At 42.0% G+C, this 7370-nt stretch overlaps 1 protein-coding gene across 2 annotated transcripts in view; it reads left to right on the top strand.

The window, feature by feature from the left end:
• Positions 1-438: 438 nt before the first annotated feature.
• Positions 439-7370, top strand: part of KATNA1 (katanin catalytic subunit A1) — a 63494-nt gene continuing 56562 nt past the window's right edge. For both annotated transcript variants that reach the window (XM_023188426.1, XM_023188425.1), the window contains exon 1: positions 439-773. The gene's annotated coding sequence lies outside the window, so the exon portion shown is untranslated. The remainder of the gene's footprint in view (positions 774-7370) is intronic.

Here is a 7370-nt window from a genome sequence, read left to right as displayed (position 1 = left end):
AGAGGATGATTGAGACTGGAGGAAGCCCTGTGGAGTACATACCTGTAAATCATGAAATAGCATAATTTTCCTTGTCTCGTCGTATTAAAACGGTGACAAAAAAAATCAATAAAATCCCACTAGCAGTGTGTCCGAGAATCTTTGTTTACCCCCTCCCTATTGTTATGTCATGACACGGAGCCCAGCTGGGGAATTCTGAATACTAGGTTCTAAAACAGGATTTGTCATAAACGAATTGCTTGATCCTGGACATTCACCTTTAAAATAGACACCTGACCTCGGTGTGTGTGTGAGTGTGGTGAAAATCAAATGGGAGGGAAAGTGGGCAAGCACCTGAACAAGGTTCGGAGGCGCGCGATGTAGTACTATAATACCATCTCTACCAAGGTCTATACTATCCCTGGTCGCGGCCGCGTCCGCCGGGAGGAGGTGCCAGACTGCGCACGCGCGCCTCCACGCCCGGCCACACCCTCTTCCGCCGCTCCCGCCCAGCGTCCTAGCTCCCGGGGTGTCGCCCTGCGTGCGCCGGAGTCGCCGAGGTAGTCCCCAGCACCGGAAGTGACTCTGGCGGCTTTGTCTTCAAATTCTTGGCGAACAGAAACCGCGCCGGCAGGTGGTGGTGACGATTGAACTGGGCAGTACTGGGGCCGTGAGCGGAGAGCAAGGTGGGCTGGACTGGGTCGGGCCCTCCTTCCTCGCTTCCAGGACCTCCATTCGGCCAATACCCTGTGCCTGGCGTTGGGCGGTTTCCCGAGGAGCTTGGGCCGCCGCAGGTGAGTGTTCACTCTGGCGGTGCTCTGGGGACCCCGGATTTTCCAGGGCCGGGCCGGTGAGGGACTCGGGAGGCCCGCAGCGAGAACCCGCAGCGCAACCCTCCGTGAGCCTGCCTACCTGAGGTCTTAGGTCCTTGCTGTTGTCCCCGACAACTTGACTTAGGTGACAGTCCCCCTACCTGAGGAGTCCTGTCCGGCGGGGGACTTTTCGGGGGCTCCTGTCGATCCCGTCTTTTGGTCTGTGTCGTTAGCGAAGTCACCAGCCGAGAGTTTTTAATCCTTCGCTTTTTTGACTGGTTCTTTCCCGAACGCGTTCACGCCCCCCACCCCGAAACCCTCACAGGTAAAAACCACGATGGCCATGACATTGGGAGGCAACTTTCCTTAAAATTTGTTAGGTTAGAGTGATATTGTTGGGGATGTTATTTCTTATTTATTCTAGAGCCTGGCGTCCTCTGGAAGGCCTGTGGGCCTTTTGGTTTAGAGTTGGTACCTTTTAGAAAAGTTTTCCCTCGAAACATTAGTTTCATGTAAATATGATGACAAAGTTATCCTGAAGTGCCTTATGGTGGATAATCTCAAGCTCTTATTTAATCAAAAATAGTTTCCTGCTATAACCGCGAAGGGTCGCTTTTATATTAGTTACTAACTTCCAACAGCACAGTGATGCTCTTTTCTCTTGAAAGCACTAATTTACGGCTTCCTCTTTGAAATTAGACGTTTAGTTATTGCTGAAAACATTCCCGATGTTTTAGAATGGGTGCAGTAGATCTTTGTCACGTAGTCACAATGATAGTCACCTTAGTAGATGTTAAGACAGATTCTTGAAATGTTTTTACGGGCTTAAATGTCGCCCTGCTTTCTTTTCCAAAGGAGCTGGTTTTTGTTCTTTTTTTTGAGACAGGGTCTTGCTCTGTCGCCAGGCTGGAAGGCAGTGGCGCGACCTCGGCTCACTGCAAGCTCCGCCTCCTGGGTTCAAGCTATTCTGCTTCAGCCTCCCAAGTAGCGGGGACTACAGGCGCGCTCCACCACGCCTGGCAAACTTTTTGTATTTTAGTAGAGATGGGATTTCACCATGTTGGCCAGGCTGGTCTCGATTTCCTGACCTCGTGATCCGCTGGCCTAGGCCTCCCAAAGTGTTGGGATTACAGGCGTGAGCCACTGCGCCCGTCCAGTTTTTGTTCTTATACCAAGAAATAGGAGCAAAACTCTGTTTTGTATTCACATTAACAACTTGTGGCCTGTAAATACCTTAAAAAAAAAAAACAAAAAACAGGCCGTGCTGATCAACTTTCCAACATTCCTAGACTATGAAAAGCTGTATAAAGCTGCTTTATAGCATTAGTTATTCAAGAAGCATTTACAGTTTTATAGGTTCAGTATTAGGCATGCTATGTAGTCCACAAGGGATTCTCCACCTCATTTTAAAACTGGTATCAAGATGCTGACAAATATTGAGGATTAGAGAATCTTGTTGAATTAACTCTATTAACAACATTGTTGAATTTCTGTTGACAGTAGTTTGGGTTGTTTTAGCCACTTGACTGTTTAAAAAAGATAGTATTATCACATAAATATGGTCAGTGTTGATAACATGCTAAGTAGATTTTGCTTATGGTGTTTGTCGATAAGCTTGAATATGACTTTTAAATTACATTTTAATAATTATACTCACTGATTTGTTTGTTTTGTTTAGGGTAAACTGAAAGTTTACTGTACAAATAGAGTGAACTTTATATGTACTTTTTTCCTGAACAAGTTTCTTTTTGGTATTTTTTTAAAAAATAGTGCTAACTGTCTTGTGCTTAAGTATTTATCATATGATGATTATAAAGGTAAGAAAAATGTATGCCATGATGTAATTGGTCATGGATCATTCATTTATTGTGCCTATTCGTAATAATCAGTGGCTGACGGTAAGTTAGCATGTGGTTTCTTTCATATCCCAGAGATGAACATTCTGAAAATTGCTTACCAGTGTATTGCCACTTTTGAAGTCACATACACTTGCTTTACTGAAATGCCTTCAGGAAGATGCATGATTGGGTTTCGTGATCTTTTTGTTTTAGGAAGTAAATTTCACAGATAGGTATTTTAAAAACATTTTCAGGCTTCCAACATTGCTGCTGATTTTTTAGTCTGTGTTTAATAATATTCTATGTTTGTCTTCTCTTACTAAGCAAAGGAAAAAAACCGACCTAGTTTTTTTATAAAAAATAAAAAAGGTGATATCCCTTCTATTAAACTTCAAGGATTTCAAGGTCTAATTCTGTCTTGTTTTTGTCTTCAGTGCAATTCCTTGCAACTTAGTTGGTGTTCCTTTAATATTTCTTGAATGAATGACCCATGTACGGTATGTTAAAAAAAACTGCAAATAAGTGGAACCCAGCCTGAGTCCTTTAAAAATTAAATGCGTAAGGTATCCTCTTTAGGTGTGAAATAGGCAGGGCCCTGTATTTGTTGTTTAGAGAGAGAATAAGAATCTTAGAACTCAGATATTTGGATATTTTGCCTGTTCTTTTTCAGTCTCTTTGATCACTTCTTTTTCCTAATCCTAGAGGAGAAAAAAAAAACAACTTTCTCTGTGGAGACACAACACTGCATCACATACTATATTTGCTAGAAATTTTGCTGTAAAATTAGGATTTCAGTATTTTAAAAAATTTGATTCTGTCACTTGAGTTAAAATTTCACATTGCATCTTGCTCAGTTTAATTAAGTTAATTTAGTCACTTGCTGACTCATAAATACTCAAGGCATGTAAGCAAAAGGGTGGTTCTGTTAGAATAATGTAAAGGAAAAACTTGCTGTGAGATAAAGCAGGCATAGTGTATGGTTATCCTTCTCTCTAATAATCCGTGTAACCAAGAGCCTGAATTTTGGGGCAATCTCATCTTTATAAGTGTTCTATTAATGTTGAACCAACAGATTGTGTTTATAGTTCATAGTGCTTACACTGTGTCAGTCAGCTTTTTTTTCCTTTCTTTTTTTTTTTGAGACAGAGTCTCGCTCTGTCGCCCAGGCTGGAGTGCAGTGGAGCGATCTCAGCCCACTGCAACCTCCACCTCCTGGGTTCAAGCGATTCTCCCACCTCAGCCTCCCGAGTAGCTGGGACTACAGGTGCCTGCCACCACACCTGGCTAATTTTTTGTATTTTTAGTAGAGACGAGATTTCACCATGTTAGCCAGGATGGTCTCAATCTCCTGACCTCGTGATCCGCCCGCCTTGGCCTCCCAAAGTGCTGGGATTACAGGCGTGAGCCACCGTGCCCAGCCAGCTTTTATTTTTTTCGAATAGATTCATTTCTTCAAATATTGCCAGATATTGTGCTAAATAGAGCCAGTTTCTATCTTCCTGCAGTAGAATTTTAGCAATGATAAAGATATATTGTTGAAAATTGGGAGAATTTCATAAATTTACAGTTGTAACATTCATTTGAGAAGGGTGTTTTGGGCTTAGAGAGTAATAAGGGAATGCGGAAAATTATTTTCGGCTAACATTTAGTGACCTAAGTGCTTTAATACTGTTTTCTGCAAACACGTTGTTTCTTTAATAATCAAGGATTTTTCAAGTCATTTGTTAATGAGCCTTGGATTAGACTTTACATTCATGTTTGTTAGAAAATATCAGTTCATTGGCTTCTCAAGAATTTTATCTGACTAGAAAGAGTTCAAAACATGGAACCTTTAAAGAAGGCTTAGAGGGACTTGTATGAGTTTTGGGCTATTGAATCATGGCCTTCAAGAAAAAAAACAAGGACCACCTATATATAAGTAACAACTTAATTTAAATTTATTTTTATTTAATTTAGTCATTTTTGTTTTTGTTTTTTGTTTTTTTTTGAGACAGAGCCTTACTCTCTTACCCAGGCTGGAGTGCAGTGGCATGATCACAGCTCATTGCAGCTTTTACTTCCTAGGCTCAGGTCATCCTCCCACCTGAACCTCCTGGTAGCTGGGACTACAGGTGCGTCCCGTCATGCCCAGCTAATTTTTTGTAACTTTTGTAGAGATAGGGTTTCACTATGTTGGCCAGGCTGGTCTTGAACTCCTGGGGTCAAGCGATTCTCCTGCCTTGGCACCCCAAAGTATTAGGATTACAGGCATGAACCACCATGCCTGACTATTTTAGATTTTAGATTTTTTTAGTGGGAAAATGGGAAGAAAGATCTCCAGGGAGACTATTATGGAAAAGAGGAAGAGAGGGAAAAGACCTGAAAGGCTTGACATCCAAGCTCATCTAGAACAACTGTGTACTTTTAGCAGCAGTCCCCAATTATACTTTTCTAACACCCTTGCCCAGACTAGGTGTCTCTGTAGGGCATGGATGACTTCAGGGCAGAAGTAATCACACAAGAATCAAGCTATAATCCCAGCTTGGAAGGGATGAGCTGAGGATCAAGGAATGTGAACATGCTGAGGGTCAGGAACTGGACAAGGTTACAAACTCTTGGTAGTTACAGCAAAAACCTGGCCAGGCATAGTGGCTCACGCCTATAATCCTAGCACTTTGGGAAGCTAAGGTGGGCTGATTGCTTGAGCCCGGGAGTTCAAGACCAGCCTGGGCAACATGGTGAAATTCCTGTCTCTACAAAACATACCAAAAAAAAAAAAAAAATTAGCTGGCTGTGGTGGTACACATCTGTGGTCCCAGCTACTTAGGATCAGTTGAGCCCAGAAGATCAAGGTTGTAGTGAGCCGTGATGGTGCCACTGCACTTCAGCCTGGGCTACAGAGTGAGACCCTGTCTCAAAAAAAAAAAAAAAAAAGGACAACAACTAGGCAGTATTCAGTCTTTGGAAGATTGATTGAGATCTACATTTGAGGCCATGGTTCTAGGTGCTAGAGAGATACCAGTAAATAACAGAGATGTAGTCCTTGGCCTTTAGGATTTTATTAAGACAGAATGTCATCAGTGGTCATGAATCCAGGGAGGCAAGATTTAGGTCATAGGATTTTATTCCTTTTCTTTTGGAGCTCAGATGCCCAGTCTTGAGTTACTCATAGACCTTAGTTCATAGCTATATTGCTTCATAACAGATTATCCCAAAACTTGGTGACTTAAAACAACAGACATTTATTGTCTCTCTCACTGTTTCATTGGGTCAGGAAGTTGGGCATAACTTAGCTGGATGCTTAAGATTCAGGGTGTTTCTCAGAGCTGTGGTCAGATATTGGCCAGGGCTATAGTCATCTCAAGGCTCTAGTGAGGAAGGATTCACTTTGGATCTCACTCACATGGTTGTTGGCAGGATTCAGTTCCTCAGGGGCTGTTGGACCGAGGGCCTCAGTTCCTTACTGGTTGTTGGCCTGGAGCCTCCCTCAGCTCTTTGCCGTGTGAGCCTCTGCCCAGGCAGCTCACTGCGTGGAGCTGGTATTCCATTTGAGTGGGGTCAGCAAGAGACAGCAAACAAGATGGAAGTCATAGTCTAATCTCAGAAATGGTATTATGTTATTTGTTACAAGCACACATTCAAGGGGTAGTAATTATATAAGGGTACAGATACCAAGAGGCAAAGGTCATTGAGTGCCATCTTAGAGGCTCCCTATGATTATCCATGGATATAAGGCCCTTCTTCTGTTATATTTATTTTTTGTTTCTCTCCTACTTGTCATAAGCAATTTCTCCACCCACATATTTTCCTCCTCACCTTCCATAGACTTTCTAATATATTTAAGGTACTTTCTTGGGTATGTATGCATCCTTTAAAAATGAGTATTTTATATAGCATATGTATTTTTAATTTATAAAATGACATTGGGATTTAGATCTTGTTCTATGTCTAAGACCTTTTTTTACCCAACCCTGTATTTTGATGATTTATCCATGTTGCTATATGTAAATTTTATTCATTGCTTCTATCTGCTACATGGTACTCTGTGGTCTGTATCCACCATATTTCCCCTAGCAGGGAATAAATAGATTGACGCTACTTGATTTCTCAAAGATTTCTGTCATTAATGTCCAAAACCAAGTTCCTTTATGGATCAGTATGAGACTTTCTCTGGAAGATTTATACGAGAGTGGGATTGCTGGGTCACGGGGTGTATATATACATATATATGTGTGTGTATGTGTGTGTGTATGTATGTACATATACGTATACATGCATACATAATTTCCCCAAGTACTGCCAGATTGCACTCCAAAATGACTATGCCAGTTTATGCCTGCAAGTTGATGTAAAGGTTTCCTTTTTCCCAAATCCTTGCCAATACTTAGTATTACTGCACTTACTTTTGAGTCTGGTGAATAAAAGAGGTCTCTTGGCCAGTCGCATAGGTTCACGCCTGTAATCCCAGCACTTTGGGAGGCCCAGGCGGGCAGATCGCAAGGTCAAGAGATTGAGATCATCCTGGCCAACATAGTGAAACCCCTTCTCTACTAAAAATACAAAAATTTAGCTGGGTGTGGTGGCGAGCACCTGTAGTCCTAGCTACTCGGGAGGCTGAGGCAGGAGAATTGCTTGAACCTGGGAGGCAGAGGTTGCAGTGAGCCGAGACTACACCAGTGCACTCCAGCCTGGGCAGCAGAGACTCTGTCTCCAAAAAATAAATAAATAAATAAATAAATAAATAAATAAATAAATAAATAAA

Source organism: Piliocolobus tephrosceles, chromosome 5 (genome assembly GCF_002776525.5).
Source record: "Piliocolobus tephrosceles isolate RC106 chromosome 5, ASM277652v3, whole genome shotgun sequence".
Lineage (NCBI taxonomy): Eukaryota > Metazoa > Chordata > Mammalia > Primates > Cercopithecidae > Piliocolobus > Piliocolobus tephrosceles.
The sequence above is the reverse complement of the archived record's forward strand: the minus strand, read 5'-3'. Positions and strand labels throughout refer to the sequence as shown.